The following is a 16,303-nucleotide window of genomic DNA, read 5'->3' on the forward strand; positions in this document are numbered from 1 at the left end:
GAAATACCCCTAAGACACTTCCATTATACAGGGATTACTAATCAAACTTGTAATTTCAATAAATTTTTGAGTGATTTTAGAAAAATCAAACCAAAACACCCACAAAAAATCTCACTAAAAACAATTCATAAAAATAAAATAACAATTATTAATAAAATAAAATAAAATATCAAAATAATCATTACTAATTACTATATATAATCTCAAATAAAACTTAAAATAATCAATACTAATTATTATCTCAAAATTTATAATAACTTTATCTTTAAAAATTATTATAAATCAAATTTAATAAAACATATACAAAATTATATTCAAAATCAAACGTAAAACTAAACAACATAGAATTTGATAAAAAAACATGGTAATTAACAAAAGCCCAAACCAAAGACCAAAAGCGATAACAGTGAAAAGGAAATCGGGAGGGCGCGGAAAGAAAACCTTGAATTTGAATTTAATAAAACTGCCCTATCTCTCAATAATTCCCCAAGAAACATTTCAGATTAAAATGAAGACCAAAGAAACTATTTTTTTAATGTTATTCTTTTTAATTGGAAAATCAAATGTACAAATAACAATAACAAGAGAACTTGGCCTTGGAGTATGTCCTAAAACGGCTTCTGCTTGGCTAAGAGCTCGTCTTCCTACGTAAGGAAAATAACAAGACAAGGCATCTGGCAGGAGTGAAAGCCTACTCCCTTACGGACCACCAGCGGGTTATTTCATGGTTTTCCTTGATAACAGTGATGTGTCAACTAACATTCGCGGATAGCAGCCAGAGATGGCTGTCCTCACTGTTGGTTTGACAAACTGAGTTTGATAGATTTTTCCACCTTTTGAAAAAAAAAAAAAAAACAATAACAAGAGAACTAGGCTGAGGAATTGTGTTGATGGCTAAAAGTGGACGGAATTTGGATAAAATTTCAAAAAAAAATTGTAAAAGCAGTGTTTGAATGGTATTTTTGATACTGAAAATAGATTCAACACCATAAAAAAAAGTATAGGACACCTAAAATTTTGAAGATTAACAATTATAACTTGCATTTACAAAAATCTTTGTCAATTTTTTTTAAATATGACCGGAATTTCCATAACTTTTTGAGCAACTCCTCCGAGTTAGACTACACGAAAAAAAAAAAAAAAAAATACAGATTTCAAAAACTGCCTGGTTCACATGTGCAGAGGTGCAAATCTACCCATTGGCTCACTGGTTGACCTCGTTATTAATTGCCATTCGTTTATACTAAATATTTGTGTTTAGTAAAAAAACTGTTTCGTCTTGCATACGGTCACTGATCGTTTCTAGGGTGTACTTTCGACAGATTTGAGACTCCTCGAGACTGGATCTCGGCACCTCTCTTTGAGGTAAAATACAGTTAGGGTTTGAAGCTAGTGATGTCAGATTCAAAAAATCACCTCTCTTTGAGGTAAAATACAGTTAGGGTTTGAAGCTAGTGATGTCAGATTCAAAAAATAAAACATTTAGTTATTGAAAGATCAGAAAATCGGAAACCTGACGGAATTGAATATTGACAGGCTGTGTCCAACGCAGGAATAATAGAACAAACTTTACGGCTTTGTTTTTCTCCCTCTTTCTTTCTGCGCAGCAGTAACTTTCAAGTTTTCACCAAATTTTGAATCTGTTTAATATGAATGGTGATTTGAAGGTCATATATGTTGTGAAAACTTTTGAATCTGTTAAATAAGAATAGTGATTTGGAGGTTGCATATGTTTTTAGGTAATTTATTCAAAATATAATAATTAATCAATTGTTGATAATGATCTTATCCATGTCCAAGCCAGCTAAATCCATATTCTTCAAAGACATGATAATGAAATTTGGAAATTACCTGTATGAGATATACAGGTAACAATGGAAAATGGCTGCTTTGCTACCAGGCCAGCCCAACTAGTCTTGCTTCTACTTCTATTATAAAACCAAAAATAAAAAACAGTGATAATTAGAAAACAAATAATATTTAATTTCATTTATATGAAAATCCAGATTCTTGTATATATAATCAAGCTAAATTAGTATTAAAATTTCACATTCACCAAAAGATTATTTTATATCAATAATTTTATATTGATAGGGATTTCATATGTTATGTTTTAATAAAAAATAAAAAATTAACAATTTTCTAATAAAAAGTTATTATGTCACAATCATTTATAAAATCATAATTAATATCGATTTTTATGTGCTTTTTTTTAATTAAAAAAATCATAAAATTAAATAAAAATTCATAAATTTTACTATTTCAATAATGCTCTGGAAAGTCCTAAAGTTAAATAAGAAAAAAATTCATAAAATTAAATAAAAGAGAAATAAAATTGGCAACAAAAAATTAGTGACTAATAAATTAAGAAGTTACTAAAAAGCTCATAATAAGACCTCAACCAATCAATTTACAAAAAAATAAATTTAAAAAATAATAAAAATTGAATTTCTAATGTTAAACTATAAATAAACCACACAAATTTTTAGTCAAAAACAAACTAATAGGTACTAAACATGCAAAACTAAATGGAGGGAAAATATATATGAAACAAAACCAAAATTAACTCATAAAGAAAAAATCAATCACGAAAAAAAATAAAAAAATAAAAAATAAAAAATAAAAAATCATCTTATTACCAATACATAATTAGAAAAAATGATAAAAAAATAGTGTTTATATGTTATTTGTTTTTCTCACTATTTTTTAATTAATTTGTGTTTTTAATTTTTTTTGATAATTTTTTCTAATTATGTATTGGTAATGAGATTGATTTTTTTTTTTCCTAGTTTGCTCTAGAATCAACAAGGCGCTATATTGGCACATACCCCTAGTCAATTTCGGGAATCGATGGGGAGCTGGGCTAATTGAACTGGTGACTTCACATCATGGAGTCCTTTAACATAGCATCCGATCACCGTCTATCCAAGATCTCGTGTGTGTGTGCTCTAGAATCAACGAGGCGCTATGTTGGCACATACCCCTAGTCAATTTCGGGAATCGATCGGGAGCTAGGCTAATTGAACTGGTGACTTCACATCGTGGAGTCCTTTAACATAGCATCTGATCACCGTCTATCCAAGATCTCGTGTGTGTGTATATATATATATATATATATATATATATATAGGTTTTTATTTAAAGCTTGACAGGACTACATCTTCATCATGTCCAATATATCACCTCAATTAAACCAGTGACTTCACATCAAGGAATGCTTTAACAGATCACCCTGTCTATCCAAGACCCATGGGCATTTTTTTAATGTTATATATATATATATATATATATATATAAAGAAGTGGTTATAGAGATTTTGTTATAAAAGGTAAAATCTGGATTACGGGCCAAAACCCTTAAAAAGTTCATCCAATTCCATCAAAACTCTACTTTTTGAGGCCCAATACACATGCAGTCTAACTTCGTGGGTTATTTTCCTTGTAATTCTAAACATGTGTCTACTATAAATCCTTACTAAGCTGCCTAATATCCGTCTATATTTGCATTGCACTAAAAACAAAAATTAACAAAAGAAACTCCAAAATTCGATGCCAGGCATCTTGACAGTTTAACCTGAGTGACTTAGAGCTGGTCCATCTTTCCTTATTTCTTGCACAATCTGTCATTTTACAAAATGAAACTTGTTAGTTATAGCCTTTTTTTGTTACAATACCACACGATGTAAATTTCATGGGTGGGTAAATACCATGGGTGAATAAATAACATGGGTTGATAAATACCATGGGTTGATGTCACATACAATACCATAGGTGGATGCCACTTACAATACCATGGGTAAATTCCATAGGTGGATGAATACCGTGGGTGGATGAATACCATAGGTAGATGTCATTTTTCATTAAGATCATTCCTCCCTCCTTAAGAAGCAATGGTCCCCATTGTGTGAATTTCCCTTCTGAGAAGCCTATGTTGAATATGAAGAACCAGTAAAGAGAAGGGTTTTGTGTGGTTAACCCATAATCGCAATGAACGAAGATCCGAGGATAAAGATACCATGTAATGCTTATGACCAACTGTGATACTAACATTGTGCAACCTAGCAAATGGAATTTAATGAAGTGTGGGTTTGTGGATGACCCATAACCATGAAAAATGGAGATTTGATGATAGAGATACCTTGCAATGCTTGTGACCAACTGTGATACTGACAGTGTGCGACCTAGTAAATGGACTTCGAAGAAGTGTGGATTTGTGGATGACCCATAACCATGACAAACGAAGAGCCGAAGATAGAGATACCTTATAATGCTTGTGACCAACTGTGATACTAACAGTGTGCGACCTAGCAAATGGACTTCGATGACAAGGATTTTGTGCGGTTGATCCATAACCGTGATGTTGATTGTTGATGAAGTAGTAGGTGAATACATAGCCTGGGGTGAGATGACATGTCTCCAAAGAACCCAAGTCAGATGATGCTATGCTAAAACTGATGAATGTGAAGCAGGTGCCTACTAGAGCAGGGTGGGGGCACATATCCAAAGGGAACCCACTCTGAATGCTACTCCAAATTTAAAATGGACATAATTCGGTCAATATAACTTAGAATATTGATTATGGCCTATTTTTTGAAACAAGATTACCATTCTGCATCTCCCCATGTGTTTTAAATCCTTATTTGGACACTCTAAAAACTCAAATTCGCGCTGCAATTGTTCTGTCATCGCAAAAGTTCTGAAAAATAACTGATTTTAAATCAATGATATCTCTCTCATCCGAACTTCGATTCAACCAATTTTTTTTTGAAATTGAGTAATTTTTCAAGAGGATATCAGATATGTAATATTTTTTTTTGAAATTATGCACGAAAAATGCAAAAAATAATAATAATAGGAGAGTCGTTGTCCACGAATTGTCGTTAGAAATTTTTTTGCAACACAACTGATTTTAAATCAACGATATCTCCCTCATTTGGACTCCGATTCGACTGATTTTTTTTTTTAATTATTATTATTATTATTATTATTTTATTTTTTTTTTTTTTTTTGTTTTTTTTGTTTTTTTCAATATTGTTTCACGGGGAATCGAAATATGTTATTTGTTTTTCTATTTTTTTTACAAAAAAATTCATATCTGAGCTGCAAACTCACCGCCCAAAAAATTTCTACAAAAAAATGAGAAAAAAAAAATTCTTCCCACTTTGCCCAAGAAAGTGCTCTGTGGAGGTCGTAGCACATGCATGAAGATTGTTGAAGATTTCTGAAATTTTTTGAAACTTAAATATGCATCAAACCCAACAATGAGCATATCCTCCACCTCCTATAACTTACAGTGTATTACTGCCATTTCCATCTTGACCTTCCGTTGGAGCCTGTCAAATTTGTCCCACAACAAATCAAGTTTAGAATTGACCATCAATTGTAGAGAGTGATGTAGGGTTTTGACATTCTCTGCAACGGCAGGCCGCTCCAGACAGCAAAAGACCTGCAACCACTGATGGAATCACAAATTCTTACTACCTGCCAAAGCGTTCAGTACTCCATGGACCCCCCTCAGGGGGAGGGCACTGCGCCTCCCCCACAAAACGACAATGGGTGGCAACGGCATAAGGAAAGCAATAAGCCAACAAACCAGGGCGAGGATAATGTGGATCTGAACTCACAACAGACAAAACAGGACAAAAAGCAACCCAAGGTCAGCTCGGCAACATGCAAACCTGTAGCCTCTGAGCGTCCGAAGGTAGAACTTCCAAGCCATAGAATCAACGCGCAGATACAGTATATGAGAGACCATGCTTTCATAGGAAAGTTCATTGGACTGTGGCCGACTGAGAAGGTGCTAAGGGGCTGGATAGCTGCGAAATGGCACCCAAAGGGACATATAACCCTGTAGCTGGGACCAAAAGGGTTCTTCACTGTCATTTTCAACTGCCTAGAGGATCAAAATAGAGTTCTGGATGGAGGGCCTTACTTCTTTAACGCGGCCGGCCTGTATCTCAGAGGATGGGTAGAACGCTTCAACCCGGACAAGGAGGATCTCAGCTGGGCTCCCGTCTGGATCTGCCTATACTCACTTCCAGTGGAATATTGGGAGGAAGACTCCCTTCAAGCGATTGGAAATGTTCTGGGCGAATTTATAAAGGTTGCAGAGGAAACAAAAATCCGCAGATACACCTCCTTTGCTCGTATATGCATCTATATGAACCTCAACCAGGCTCTCCCAGATGTGGTAAGTGTTTTTCATGATGACATTGAATGGGTTCAGCTGATTGACTATGAACATGTGCCATTTAGATGCCGAAGATGTCATGCCCTGGGACATTTATTCAGGGACTGTCCTTTAACTCAAAAACCTTCTCCTGCCTCCGGACCTGATTCATCTGAGGCAGATGGCTTTACCAAAGTAGAAAATCGCAGGAAATCCCACAAGAAACAGGCCTCAAATTCCAAAATGCCGCAAACCAGCCCCTCCAAGCCCTCAACAAGCAACAACTTTGAAGTTTTAGCTCGCCAAAATGATCCAAGCTCGGATTCTCCCACTCCACCAAAGACGGAGTTGATGAAAGACAAACATTCGAAGCAGGCAGATCCCATAGCGCCTCATGCAGATCCTCGATTCAAGGGAGCATCTTCCTCAAATAAGCAAAAGGTACCAGCATGGAATACTCAAGTTATGGAGGTGGACATCCTACAATCTAATTCCAGTTTAGTAGAAGAACCAAATGAGGAGTTAAATGATTCACAGATCATGGAGGAAGAAATAGAAGCGATAGATATTGGGGAACTGGACATTCCAGGCCTAGAGCAGGCATGCACTACAAACAATTTTGACAACATTTAAGATAGACAACTTGAGAATCTGGAGCAAGTCCTATCTCGGGCGCAACGGCAAAAATCTTTAGGTATTCAGACTGGCGGCCCCTGGGACGGAAGATTCATAACCAAAGATATCAAAAAGTGTGGAAGGAAAATAGACCTCCAACGAACAATCAAAATAGGAGAAATGCTAGTGGAGTCAAGCAGGTACTCCAAGCTAACCAAGTACTACAACTCTAATCACAATCCTATCCAATGAAGTTAATCTCATGGAACATAAGAGGGCTTAATGGCCCAAGGAAAAGACGAATTCTTAAAAACATGATAATGCGAGAAAAACCTCAAATCCTTTTCTTGCAAGAAACCAAATGCAATTCAATTGCATTAGATAGAATTGTAGCAAAAGTATGCCTAGGGAGTCTCAATGTTGCTGTAGATATTGATGGGGCTTCTGGAGGCCTGGAAATTGTCTAGGACTCCCGAGCTATCAGACTTGACAATATCCATGCAAATAAGAATTTCCTCCAAGAAATCTTTCACATCATAGGGACAAATATACACGGGCTCTTAACCAATGTATATTTTCCACAGGAGGCATTACTTAAAGCTGAAATCCTTAACACTCTCTCTGCAATCAACCATGACAGGTCGCACCCTTTATGGATTTCTGGAGGAGACTTTAACATGATTACTAGGCTGGAAGAAAAAAGGGGAGGCAGATGCAGAGGGAGTCAGGAAGGGAAACCCCTAAAGGACTTCATTCAGAATAACTGGCTCATCGACCTACCCTTCAATAATGGTATATTCACATGGAACAATAGGAGAGCAGGGAAGCAGCAGATCGCTTCTCGTCTGGACAGATTCTTGCTCTCAGACAATGCTATTCATCTTGGTGGAGACTTTGCAGCTTCCATCCTGCCTCTTTCAGGATCTGATCACTGGCCCATCTCCCTTCAATGGTCGCGTCCTGGCAACCTGATTCGTAGACCGTTCCGCTTTGAGGCTTTCTGGATGTCTCATCCAGATTTCCACGACTTAATCAGCTCAGAATGGAACAATTTTTCCCCTCCATCAGGTTCAAAAATGTTCCAATTCCAGCAAAATCTCAAGCATCTTAAAAACAAGATCAAACGCTGGAATCACACTTCTTTTGGTAATATCTTCCAGGCTCAAGGAGCCCTCGAGCTAGAAATGAAGCAACTGCAGCAGAGGATTATTATTGATGGCCGTTCAAATGACCTGTCAGAACAGGAAAAAGTTCTTGAAGTGCAACTCACAGAAAGGGATAAGCAGGAAGAAACGTTATGGAGGCAAAAATCAAGAATCAGATGGCTTAAAGATGGAGAGAAAAACACAAAAAAAATTCATAGTACCACAATCCAACGCAGAATGAATAATAACATAACTCATATTCAGAATGAGCAGGGAGTCAAAGTGGAAACGCATGAAGAAATTGAAAGCGAACTCCTAAACTACTTCAAGCAAATGCATCGCGAGCCAAATGCAGATAGATCACAGGCCATAGAAAAAATTACTCGAAACATTCCTAAACTTATTTCAAAGGAGCATAACCAACTGCTTCTCAAGCCTGTTGACTTACAAGAGGTGGAACTAGCAGTACATCAACTGAAAGCAGGCAAGGCACCAGGCTCGGATGGATTCACCTCCAACTTTTTCCACAATTTCTGGTATTTGATCAAGATGGAAGTCTGGCAAGTGGTTGAGGAGTCGCGATCCTTAAGATGGATGTTTCCAGGGGTGAATGCCACATTCATAGCACTGGTTCCCAAGGTGGATATGCCAAGCACACCTGACAAATATAGACCTATAACACTGTGCAACATAATCTACAAGATAGTCTCCAAAATCATTGCCTCCAGGCTCAAAATGCTGCTTCCTCTCATCATCTCGCCTAAGCAATCTGGATACGTCGAAGGTCGGCAGATCACCGATGGTATCATCCTAACTCATGAAATAATTCATTCCCTGAAGCACTCCAAGAAGCTAGGTATGCTCCTCAAACTCGATCTTTCAAAGGCTTTTGATAGCCTAAACTGGATGTATATTAAAAAAGTTCTAATTGCTTTTGGTTTTGCTCCTCCCTGGGTTAGATGGGTTATGAACCTCATCTCCTCCTCTTTCTTTTCTGTTTTGATCAATGGCATACCCTCCTCTCCTTTTCATCCTTCCCAGGGAATTAGGCAGGGAGACCCTCTCTCCCCTTTCTTGTTTGTCATTATGGCAGAAGGATTAGGCCGAAGTATTAAGTCAGCTCAGCAATCCCATTGTCTCAGAGGCCTGTCCTTTCACAACTCTCCAGCCTTCACTCACCAGCAATTTGTTGATGACAACATGCTTTTTGGGCATCCTTTGGTCCAGGAAGCTCGCCAGCTCAAATCCCTTCTGTCGGACTTCTCAGAAGCCTCAGGAGCATCTATCAATAAATCCAAATATCAGATTTTCTTTTTCCATACTCCTGCTATCACTCAGGTAGCTATAGCCTCCATTCTAGGATTCTCCATTTCTAACCTTCCGTCCAAATATTTAGGCGCTCCTCTGACTGCCTCGGCCCTAAAGCACTCCTCATGGAAGATCCTCTTAGAAAAACTGGAGGCTCGGCTCTCCTCATGGACTCACAGATCTCTAAATATGGCGAGTCGGCTAGTCCTCATAAAAGCAATTCTTCAGGCTATGCCGCTATACCTCTTCTCCATCCTTGCAGCACCCAAATGGGTTCTCAAAGGAATTAAGCTTCTCCAAAGATCCTTTCTTTGGGGCAGCAATGGTCTCAAGCGCAAGTGGGCTCTTGTCAAATGGGATACTACCTGTCTTCCAAAGAACGGTGGCGGTATTGGATTAAGGGATCCTTCTCATAACAATGAAGTCATGGGAGCTCGAATTTGGTGGAAGTGGCTAACTGCGCCTCTCACCCCTTAGGCTTCTCTGTGGACAGCTAAGTATGCAAGGAATTGCCTAGCAGAAGAACTAATAAGAATATCAGAGGTCAGCATGGGTTCCCTTATATGGAACTCGGCCAAGTAGCACAAAAGTCTCATTCAGCAGCACAACTTTTGGGAAGTGAAGAATGGTAACACTGCAAGGTTTTGGGAAGATCCATGGCAGTAGATGCCCAAACTAAAGGACCAAATCCCTCATATTCAACCCCTGGAGCAGGATTTGCAATCTCATGATAGGGTTAAAAACTTCTGGAAAAATTCATCGACCCAAAAGTACCGGGAATGGCTCAAGGCGGATCAGATCTTAAGACAGGGATCGACACAAATTCAACAAATTCTAGACACAGAATTAATGAAAAGAAGAATTCAGCTTTCTGACGAAAAGGATATCCTTCGTTGGGGATATGAAGAAAGAGGCACCTTTACTACGAGAGAGGCCTATAATATCCTTATCAAGGAATATATGGTGAAAGATCCTCTCTGGAGTAAAGTTTGGGACCCCTCCATATGGCCGAAAATCTCCACCTTTCTCTGGCTCCTATGTTATAACAAGATTCTCACGTGGGACAATCTTAGGAAGAGGAGCTTTCATGGGCCCTCAATATGCCCTAACTGCAGACAAGAGGAGGAATCCATAAAGCATCTAATGCATTCCTGTCATATTGCGTGCAAGCTCTTGGAAAAGGTTAGTTTCCGATGCCAAAAGGAAGGAAGAATTCATGGAGACATCATTGCCACTGTGCGCAACTGGGATCAAACTCCTTATCAAAGCAAGATTTTAAATTTCCTATGGAAGCTCATTCCGAGCTTTCTCATGTGGCCCATATGGAAGGAGAGAAATAGTAGAATATTCAAGGATCACTCTACGCAGCTGGAAAATATCTGGAAAATAATTTGCCAAAATATTGAGGAAACCATGTCTCTCAAAACCTGGTACCAGGAGGATCTCCCAACTACCCCCCAAGAACAATCCATATGGGCTAATTGAAACCTTCAATGGAGGCAAGAACAACTTATCAAAGGAACAAAGCCTCCAAGGAGTCATTCACCTGAGAAATGGTTACCTCCCCCTATGCATATGTACCAGCTAAACTTCGATGGAGCCTCGAAAGGCAACCCAGGCAATTCAGGCTTTGGAGGGATTTTCAGAGATCATAAGGGTGCTCCTCTTTTAACCTTTTTAGGTTCAAAGGGATGGGATACCAATAACTCAGCAGAATTGGAAGGTCTCTGGCAGGGTCTTATTCTTGCGTAAGGTAAAGGTTTCTTTCCGCTCATAATAGAGGGCGATTCTCAGATCATCATAAATATGGTCTCAAAAATTTTGCAAGGAACCCCCTCTTGTAAAGTGAGTAATCGCTGGAGAATGGCGAAAAGGCTTGAACTTTTGAATGTTGGCTTTCCTCTCACAGGGCGGTCACTCTAAAGCACATAAGCAGAGAAGGGAATAAAGTCGCGGACTTACTTGCTAACATGGGAGTTGATTGTAGGTTGGATCTTCTTGCTGGATCAATCTCAAGTCTAGCCTCTGAATCTCAACTCTTGGATTACAACAACCTAGTGAAGAATGAAATGCATCAGGAAGAAGGAGAACACCCGGATGTGAGTGAAATTAATGAAATCCAAGGTTCTTAATGATGGACGAACAAGCATGGTACCGCCAGCTGCAAACCAGCGTGGCAACCCAGGAATTCATCTAGCGCAAGATGGATAAGCTTAAGCGAGGAAGATTTGGTAGGATTTCTGAATTAATGGCTCGCTCCGTCCAAGGTGAAGTTATGGCTGTTATAATCATGGCGCTCTGGGCTATCCTTCCCACTATTAGCGTTCAGCCTTCATGTTCCAGGCTCTGGCTAGCTGCGGGTCTTGGTGGAAGGTTGGTCTCTGCAAACAGAGGTAAGCTTCCTGTTTGCACCTCGCCGCCTTGTCTGTGGTTTTGTTCTGCTGAGGGTCTTGATGGCAGGTTAGTCTCTGCTATCAGTGGTAAGCTTTCAATTGCCCTCGAGGTTAGAATTGTGCCGCCCTCCTCATACTCTCAGGCATGTTTTCTGCGATCGAAGTGGTTTCTTGTGCTGTTTTATTGCTCTCTTGACACTGCCTCTGGTTTTACTGTGCCTCCCCCTCATCACCTCAACATGGTACGCCAGCGTATGAGGAGTCGCTCCGGGGGGAGCCGAGGTGGCTGAGGGCATTCGAAGGCAAGCTGTTCCATGGATCCTGCCCCGCCTCCTGTTAATATCCCCTCCTCTCCGGTGGATTCGCCTCCTCTTAGCCCTGTTCGCAGGCCGATTCCGCACAACGTGTTTCAGACCACTCACTTCAAGTTCCAGAGCAATCTTAATAGGCCAATGATCACAGCTCATATCACTATTATCCTCTCTGAAGAAGAAACCTCGCCTCATCCTATGGTGCGCGTGGCATCTGAGCCTTCTCAGAGCGGTTGTAGAGAGGCGGGCAGTCAGAGCAGTGAGCAGTTTACGGCAGAGGGAAGCCTGGAGAATCGGAAGGGGAAGATGCTCGACAGGGGTGATGCTCCCAGCGTTACTCTGCCTCCTAAAGCCTTTGTCTCGGTGGATGGGAAAGGTAATTCCACTGCCACTCATCCCCTCACGGCGAACCCAGAGGGCGAGAATGCAAGAAACGAAGATATGTGGATTGGCAATGTGTGTCTGGTGGTGGAGGAGCCTCTGAATGAGGACGTGGCAATATAAGGCCACCTAGGCCTACCCAAACATTTTCGGTCTTGCTGATGTCTCGTATGGTCAAGTTCAGGCAGTTTGGTTGCAGTTTTGGTTCACCATCTACAACTAGATGGTTTTGTTATTCTTCTCGGGCAGCGGTAGTATAAAGATCTTCTGGGTTGCTGGGCAAAGTCTCTGTCTTGCTTTCGGGTCTTGTATTCTAGCTAGGCGATTATACCGTCTTATCCTTATGTTATGTTGGTCTATCTCTGGTTTCTACATTTGTTCTCTAGCTTCCTGTAACTGGTTCTCCCTATCCTGGGGCAGTTTTGCTGCGTTGAGTGTTCTCGGTTGATGTTGTCCGAGGCCTCAACCCCTTGTAATATTATTTTGTTTTTCAGTTAATATAATTAGTCTTTGCCGAGAAAAAAAATAAAAATAAAAAATTGTAGAGAGTGATGTGCCTTTTCCTCTGTTTCCCATCTCGCTTTCAAGCCCATATGCATACTCTCCATTGTTGCCATAACTCAATCCAAAATTGTGTTTATATCCACCAATTCTAAGTCACGAGAGGGGGAACCAGTTGTATCCATGGCATGTTTTTTTCGAACGACACCAATTAACTAGAACAAACACAAATATTCACGAATAAAATTGGAACAAGCCTTGCCCTTCATGAAGACCATATAGGGATATAAATACTATTTTTATGAATACCAACCTGAGAAATCTTGTCACTATAACTAACCGTGTCACTTTTGAAAGCCTACCCTACCTCCATTGAATGTGAGCTCGGAAATTCCAGAGAGAAACCACTTGGAGATCTTGTTTGTAAACGCCACTTGCTATGGCGATGAGAGGGAAATTAATTTGGAATAACAAGAATTAAATGTTGTTGTCCCAACAATCCATTTATTCTTTACCCAACATAGATTTTAGCATGCGCCATGTAGTGCGAGAAGGAGAGGGTCGATCAAGTGTTGAATGTAAGTCGACACAAATCCACCATGGGAGAGGATCGAGGTCTAATCATAAGGGATGAACGCGAGTCCATCTTGAACCACATTACATTTTACATTAGTTACCTTCGTTGCCAATGCTTACAACATCCATGCGACCTTCTTATTAATTGATCATGAATTAAAATATTTGATCCCATTATATAGATTTTCATCCTCATGGCAAGGGATAATATATTGTTTGAGTACGATTTAGTTCTAAGGTTCCTTGGGTCAACCTTGCTCCTTGATTTTCTAAAATATCTATTGAGGAATTCAAGTTCCTTAACACATGCTTAATTTCCGCCTTCACAAATTGATAGAGATGGAAAAGAATCTTCACCTCAATGGAAGAGGAGGTTACTTTAGAGTGATAATAAGCTTCCCAAACTCTCCAGATAACTATCATTGAGTCGCCAAACATCATTATTTATTGTATCTTCAGATCAATTACTTGATTTAATCCTTGCCATAGAGTGAGAAACTATGCTTGGTTATTAGTTTTTGTTCCCAATCCCCACGCGAGTTGTATCTCTGTATGTTTGTTAGGGTCAGAATCATCCTTCTCGCTCTTGCTGGCCCTAACAAGTTTTAATTTTTTTTCCCCGGGGAAAAATTGTAATTTTATATTAATTGGAAAATTACATGTTGTATATGCATGTAGGCATATGCTATATGTTTTGGCCCACATAAGTTACCCACATAGGGTATACAGTCATTGTTCAGTAAAAAGTTTATACAAAAAGATATAATGCATAGATAGCTGATATGTACTGCAGTAAAAAAGCTATGAAATTAGGGCCTATCTGTCCTCTGATGAAGTTACTGATCGATGTATAACCTGTGGTAATACTAAAAATGCTCTGCCTCCCTCTATTCTTGAATTAACCATAGACCTTTGGGCTGGTTTGAGGCCTCCTTGGATAGTTGATATGCAACCTGATTGTGCTCCCTGTAAATGTGTAGACAAGAAATATGTTCAAATTGTGATTTTAATTGCATGGCATCATCCAAAATGTTTTTAAGTGAATGCACATGACATGTAGATGTGTTATTAAACCAATTTATGATGATTTTGGAATCCCCGAGCGAAATGAGTTCAGAAAAATTATTAGTACCAGCACCGAAACCCATGTGTATACAGTAAAAATGGTTGTTTGATAGGTGAAATAAAATCCCCCCCCACCCCCCCAACATCCATGATCTTGGGTAGATCCATCAAAATAGGCCCAAGGTTGATTATGGTTGATAGCTTCAGGTATCACAGTACGACAGGTGGAGGGTGGTCATCATCAGGTACCTCATGAAAAGCATTGATAATCTGTGCAATTACTAATGGCCACCGAATTTGTTTATTGTTGAAGATGATAAGATTCCTATTTAACCAAATAGACCATTAGATAATCAGTGGGAGTTTTTTATTTTTCATATTAGTGGACCCAACCTACCATTGGTTCCATGCCTCCAAGATACTATGCTCGACGCAATGCTGTGTGATTACCAGAGAGGAGAGGACTTGTTCCCATATGTGACGAAAAGTAAGACAATGTAGGAAGATATGCTCATTCGATTCCTCTGCCTGTTGGCATATGACACACCAGTTCGAGCCATAGTGGGATCATTTCATCAAGTTAGCACTAGTGGGGGTTTTATTCATTATAACATTCCACATAAATAGTCGGGTTCGTGGGGGTGCCTTAAGTTTCCAGAGAGTTCTCCACCACCCTCCAACGTTGGTGGCTTGTGCGCAACGTGTATGATAGGGTATCCTTCCTTGGGGGAATATAATCCATGAGCTGCATGTGCCCATATGAGTTCGTCTTCATCATTTGTTATGCGGACAAGTGATTCGATCAATGCAGTGATGTATCCCTCCCATTCCTGTATCCACTGTTTAGGTATTTCAAGATAGGCAGCTAATTTTCAAACCTAAATAAAGATAGTGGAGTTCTCCATGTCTGCAATGTGTGCAATCGTGGAGATTCTCCTATCATTTAGAAAATTTATGAAATTAGGTGGAAGGCAATACATATTACCACAACCAGTCCATGGGTCAAAGTCGACGCGTACTAATGTACCTTCTTTAATGTGCCAAGTGAGGTCATTCCTGATGGTAGGAAGAGTGTGTAGAACGACTCGCCAAATAATCGAAATCCCTTGTCTGTGCCATGTAGGGAGTCATATCCATTCCATAATGTATAACGACCAAATGTATTTATATAATACCACCTCTATGCACAGACTTCAGGAATTAAGAATGAGCCATCCCATTTTAGCAGCTAGTGCATGTGCAAAGACTGGTAGGTCTTTTAGGCCCCATCCTCCCCATTTATTGGGTAATGCAATACAAATCCATCTCACCTAAGCAAACGAATTCCCCTCGTTGTGTCCATTCCAAAGTAATTTACAACAGATTCTTTAGATTCTAGAAATAATGACTTGAGGAATCCATGCCAAGGACATCTAATATACTAGTGTAGCTTCCAATATAGATTTAATACGTACCAATCTCCCTGCTCTGGATAAAAATATGTGATTCCAATTTAGAAGTCTTTTTTCCACCTTAGCCACCAGCCAGATCTAGTCCGCTATTTTGTACCCATGAGATTTGATACGAAACCCTAGGTATTTAAGTCCATCTTCCAATAGGTGACTTTGAAAAGGAAACTTATGATATGCATATTGAGTTTCCTGCGAAGAGCATGCAGAGAATGTAATGGATGACTTTAGCCTGTTAATTTCCATCCTAGTGGCAACACTAAAAAGTAGCATGAGATCACAGAATGTAGAGAAGCCCCAAATGCCACCATTTAGAAAGATAAGCACATCATCTATGAATAGGAGATGAGAAATAGTACACTGATCTGTGATCTTGAGATCCTAAAAGCGCC

This window comes from Pinus tabuliformis, chromosome 1_1, assembly GCF_031772625.1.
Source record: "Pinus tabuliformis cultivar Carrire ecotype Pingquan chromosome 1_1, CPIR1, whole genome shotgun sequence".
Lineage (NCBI taxonomy): Eukaryota > Viridiplantae > Streptophyta > Pinopsida > Pinales > Pinaceae > Pinus > Pinus tabuliformis.